Genomic DNA, 6,224 nt, shown 5'->3' on the forward strand with positions numbered 1-6,224 from the left:
GTCATCAAACCTAAATAATGAGCCACAGAAGCTTGGGTTTGATTTATTATCATTCATTCAATAAAAGTCAGAATGATTTGGGTTTAAAGACTAGTTAAGTAGCTTCATTAATAACACAATGGGCTTTTTAAAGCTTGTTTTTCCAGAGTTATATTTCAAGAAATCAAAAAGAAAAATTATTCAGGACAAAATTTTTTGAAAAAAAAGAGGGTGAAGGAGGAGAAAAAGAAGGAGGAAAGGGAGGGGGAAAGGGGGAAGGAGGCATGGGAGGAGAAAGAAAGAGAGAGAGAGAAAGAAAGAAAGGAAGGAAGGATGGAAGGAAAGAAAAAGAAAGAAAGAAAGAAAGAAAGAAAGAAAGAAAGAAAGAAAGAAAGAAAGAAGAAAGAAAGAAAGAAAGAAAGAAAGAAGGAAAGAAAGAAAGGAAGAAAAAAAGAAAAAAGAAAGGAAGGAAGGAAGAAAGGAAGGGAGGGAAGAAGGAAAGAAGGGAAGAAGGGAAGAAGGAAAGAAGGAAGGAAGGACATCTCACTCTTTCCTAACTCAGCATCCATGAGAGGAGGAAGATTAAACGAATATCATAATTGTAGTGAGATGCATATGTAAGAAATGTATGACAAGTTTTAACTCACTTCACTTGCTCTGGAGGTGTAGAGAACTCATGCAGAATCCTTACTGTTGCTGTACATCTTATTTATCATAGTAGATAATTATAATTGTTATAGTAGATAGACAATTGACCCCAGAATTAGGAAGACCTGAGTTCAAGTTCATCTCTGACCCTTGACAAGTTCCTTCATGTTTCAATGCTCCAATTGCAAAATGAAAAAAAAAAAACAACAGGTTGATAGCTTGAATGGGTGTGTGATCATAGAAACTTTTTTTTTTTAGTTTGAGGAGAAATTAACTTCTTTTTTAGGAAAAAGATTAAAATTAATATTACTCAACCCATTGTTATGAATGAGCGAGTCAATCTCTTGCTCAAGAAACTCCAATATTTCCCTGTTGACCCTAAGATAAAGCATAACTCTTCTTTTGACATTTAAAGTCCTTTGCATCCTGATTCCAGATTATTGAATATTATTTTCCTTCATAATCTATGGTCCCACCAAAATGGCTGGTTTGAGGGATGCAATTTTCCATCTCACTTTTACATGGATTATCACCCTCTATGACTGGAATGTATCTCATGCCCACCTCTGCCTCTCAGAATCTTTGACTTTCTTCGAGTACTAGTTCAAGTGCTCTTCCTACACAAAGAATGCCTTGCTTTTCTCACTACCAGACTGTGGATGTCTTCCCTAGAACATTTCTTTGCATTGCTCTCTCCATTTTCTGTATTTATTTTTCTATTCATGTTTTTATCTCTTCAAAGGATTTAAACTTTTTGAATACAGGAAATTTTTCATTTTTAAATGCAGCTAGATGGTGCAGTAGAGAGAGTGCTGACCCTGGAGATAGGAGGATCTGAGTTCAAATCCAATCTCAGCACTTACTAGCTAGATGACTTTGGACAAGTCTAACCCTGTTTGCTTCAGTTTCCTCAGCTGTAAAATGAGCTAGAGAAGGAAATGGCAAAAACTGCTTTAAGTATTTCTGCCAAGACCATGCCAAACTGGGTCATGAAAAGTCGGACACAACTGATTGATAATACAATTATAACCTTCACTACCTAGCACAAAGACTGACATGTCATAGACACAAATACTTTATGAATAAATGAACCAAGGGAAAACAAAAAACAAAAACAAAAGAAAAAAGTAGAAAAGGGGTTGCTAGGTAGTGCAGTGGATAGAGAGCATCAGCCCTGGAGTCAGGAAGACCTGAGTTCAAATGTGACCTCAGACACTAAATGATTAATTAACTCCGGCAAGTCATTTAACCCTATTGTCTTTCAAAAAACAAAAAACAAAAACAAAAATAAATGAACCAAGGAATGAAGTTGCTCTTCCCGACATTGAGTAGGGGTGTAGTTAAGGATCTTAGGAAAAAGAAAAAATTGAGACAGTTGTGGAGAATGCAACAGTGAATCTAAAGATATAAAAAAGGAACACCATGGAGTTGTGAGAGCTCAGGTGAGATTATGACTTGTGGTGGACCCAGCCAGTATAGTTTTTCACTTGAAAAGACCCATATTCTTATAGTTTAGAATTTTCTAACTGCTCCAGAGTTGTTTGTAAATATATATATATATATATATATATATATATATATGTATATATACATATATATATATGTGCAACACACACATATATGCAAGAACACAAATCATCAAGCTTTAAGAAAGCTGGTATTTATAAATAGGGAAGGAGTCAATGTGGGCAAATAAGACAAAATTCTAATTTTCTAACATACATAGTAGAGTTGTATATGATAGCAGTATGAGTGGCTGTTAATTTGCATTTATCATTCATATCCAAAAATGGATTGAAAGAAACTTTCACAAGAAATGCTATTACAGTGAAGTTGAGGATTGTGAAGCACAACACTACAAACCTCAAAAGATTTAGACAAAGGGATTTGTCCCCCTCTCCTCCCCTCCTCACCACTTGCTGAATGAGGCTTCCACAGCAGGAGGAAAACCAAGCTTTTATTTGCTGTTGTTGTTAACTCTTTTGAGAAGAGGGAAAAGGGGGGTGTTAATGAGACTTCTTCAAGTTTTACAGAAGTTTTATTAACCATAACAGGAATAAAAGGAAGGCAAAGAGCCTGGACAAACTTCGAGTAAATTGCAGGTTGTGGAGGAGGTTTGTTGGATCTCTGAGATGGTTGGAAATAGTGCCAGTCTTCAAACTTGTGAGGCAGGGCCAGGTGCAGTAATGTTGCAGAGATTAGATGCCCGTCTGAGAACACAGCTGGCTGTGGGTGTAATGGCAGTCTCCACCCTACATGCTTTTGATTTAAAAGTTGATGTCTCTGAAATTCCCTTCTTTTGAGAGTTTCTTCTTATTTCATCCTCTCCTCTTCATTCCCTAAACCTAGAGATTCATAGCCTCTTTCTTTCAGCTTCTAACATTATCAGACTTAATAGGTTCCATTTTAGTCAATTCAAGGAAATAAAATAAGGTAGGTGGCACAATGAATAGATTGCTGGGTCTGTATTTAGGAAGACCTAAGTTCAAATGCCTAGGACATTACCTGTATGACCTTGGACAAATCACTTCAACTTGTTTGTCTCAAAAAAATCTTTGCAACCTTACCCTTTAGTTGTTTCTGTAAGGACAAAATTAGATAATATGGGTAAGGCACGTTGTAAAAAAGTAAAGTGCTAAATAAATGCTAACTAGAGCAAGAGTCAAGGCTCATGGCTACTTTTTTTTTTCAAATTCTTATATTGCTAAGAATAGTTAAAAATTTCTAATGGCTAAAAGTCTTGACCCCTTTGGTAAAAAGTATCCTCTATTCTCAAAGTGTTTACTCAGATAATTTATCACAGGATTTCTGAGACCCAGCATTGCTTTTGTCTTGAAAGCCTAGTCTTCATGGAGTCTGAGGAAGACTCTTAAGGTCACTGTAGCTTTTAAGCTAGGTGGTGCAATGGATAGAGCACTGGCCTTGAAATTAAGAACATGGGAGTTCAAATTCAGTCCCAGACACTAATTAACTGTATGACCTAGGGCAAGTCACTTAACCTTGATTGCCCTGCATCCAGGGCCATCTCCAGTCATATTGATTCATATTTGACCACTGTGGCTTTGTACAACACCCTTCCACTCAAATCCAATTCATTTGCTAGTCAAGGCATTACCTTCCTGATGTCATGGTCTTCTTTTGGACCAAAGGACAAACATCATGGTTAAATTTTAAGCCTGACTCTATTTAAAACTGCTATTCAGGAATTCCAAAAAAAAAAAAAAAAAAACATTTCAGCCTACACACTGCCAGGATGTTTATGTTCTCTTCTATCTAACTTAAAACAGAAAAGAAGAAAGGAAGCAAGGACACACACATATTCTGTGCTAAATACTGATGGTATGAGTTAAAATAAATACAAGTTAAATACAAATATGAGTTTAAAAAAAACCCCCAGTAGTAATGCCCTCAAGGAGCTTACATTCCAAGATGGGGAGATAACACACAAGAGAGCTGAGAAGGGGAAATTTCATGGTTTTGAAATCCAGAATCAAAGAACAGGGTCAGGAAATGAATAAAGGCTAAACCACTCCTCAAAATTGAGACTGTTGGAGGAACTCATCAAAGAGAGAGACAGATATGGGCTTTACAGAAGGATATTGCAGGTTGATAAGACTGTGGGGTAGTTGGATATTCCAATCTGATGAAACCCCTAAAGGAAGTTCCAGGAAGAGTCAGCATAGGTACAGAAGTCCAGGAGTCAGGAACGGGATCAAGAGGTGAAAAAAGGATATATCACTGTGGAAATCTGTGTCTTGCCAATCAATAATTTCCCTCCAATATTAGACAACTCTATCACTTTCTATAGGTATAAATGATTCTTGTGTAACATGTCTACAAAATCTAAAGATGGAAAGATAATGAAGCCCAACTGATAATAGTGTTCACCTGATTGTACAAGAAGAGGCATCCAGCTGTAGTAGAAACAGCCTGGGCTTAGAGTCAAGAAACCTGGGCTCAGATTCTAGCTTTTATACCTGCTATGTCTGTCACTTGAGTTCTTTGAATCTCAGTTTCCCTATCCATAAAATGGCATTAATAATCCTCATAGAAACCGCTTCTAAAGGTGTTATGGGGAAGTGTTTTGTGAACTTTTATTTTTGAAATGTGAAATAGGCTGTTCCTGGGAGGGTAGACCCTGGTGGAAGGGTGGGTTCAGCCTAGTGGAAAGGCAGGTCCTAGTGATCAACAAATGGGGCCATCTCTTGGGCTGCTTGGTGACCATCCTGGCCAAGCAGTTCTTCCTGCAACTGAAGGTGGTTGTAGTTTGTTGTAAAGGCGTCAAAATCTCAGGGAATTGCTAAAGAAAAAAGTTGACCTTCCTCCAAAAATGAACACAAACTCTTCGAGAGACCTTTATCACTTCCTAATCCCAAGTCACATTTTCTGGAGGACTATAAGAGAATTTCCCTACAATACTAATTGAGGTCAGTTTTGGAACACTTTAGAGGTGTTTGATGGCATTCCCTCTCCTTATGACAAATGGAAACTCATGGTTGTCCACCGTTGCTCTCAAAGTGGTCAGACTGAAGCCTCCTAAAAAATTTGTTTGGGGTGCCTGGCCCATGAGGTTGCCTAGAAATACCAAGCAATGACCGCTACATTGGAAGAAAAGGAGAAAGCCAAGATCCATTAAAGAAGGAAAAGGAAGCTCACTAAAAATGCTGAAAAGAACATGGAAGGCAAAATCCACAAGTCTACCCTCTCCAACAAAAAAAAAAAGAGAGAGAAAGAAAAAGAAAAACTAGATATTATTTACTTCAAGTCAGACAAAAGGCATTTACTAAGAGTTTACTATGTTCCAGATATGTGAACAGGTATTGAAAATGTTCTATGGGGGCATTGTATCTACTATTAGGCACATGTTCCTTTATTGTTAAACTTCTTGGTAATTGCAGTCTTGGTGTTAGAAGTCATGACTTCTCTAGAAATATCATAGGGCAATTCACCCTCTAGGACACAAATTCTTTTCTTCTGGTCGTGAGAAATTTAGATTTTGAAATTTACAGATCAATTGTTTGTTCTTATTAATTTTCTTTCATGCCATTTCTCTTTTCCATTCCAAGTATTACAAATATGGAAAAGGAAAGCTACATAATAAACATAAGTAGATAATAATAGTAATACTAATAACTAGTGTTTATATAGCATTCTAAGTTTTGCTTATCACTCTAGAAATATTATCTCATTTTATACTCACAATAGCCCAAAAGGTACTTTTATTCTTATAATAATTTTACAATTGAGGAAACTGAAGCAAATAGAGCTAAAGGGATTTGCCCAGGGTCATATAGCTAGTAATTATTTAGGACTGGATTTAAAATCACATATATTCTGACTCTGGGTCCATATGCTGTTCCAACCAACTGTGAGTAGATCACAAGATGTAACAAATAAGGAATTTCAAAGAAGAATTGGAATAAGGTCTTTAGATTTTATTCTACACAGGTAAAACTTCCTAATTACAACACTCCCTGGTAGAAAATACAGCATATCAGAGATTCACAATAACATCCATAGAAGAAAAACATTTTTCAGAATCAGTTTCTTTCTCTCTTTACATATATATATATGTATATGTATATATATGTATAACA

General features: G+C 36.4%; 1 pseudogene; it reads left to right on the forward strand.

Moving 5' to 3' along the window:
• Positions 1–2,759: 2,759 nt before the first annotated feature.
• On the forward strand, positions 2,760–5,440 carry LOC141489339 (large ribosomal subunit protein uL13-like; annotated as a pseudogene).
• The last annotated feature ends 784 nt before the right edge of the window (positions 5,441–6,224 follow it).

The sequence above is a fragment of the Macrotis lagotis genome, chromosome 5 (genome assembly GCF_037893015.1).
Source record: "Macrotis lagotis isolate mMagLag1 chromosome 5, bilby.v1.9.chrom.fasta, whole genome shotgun sequence".
Lineage (NCBI taxonomy): Eukaryota > Metazoa > Chordata > Mammalia > Peramelemorphia > Peramelidae > Macrotis > Macrotis lagotis.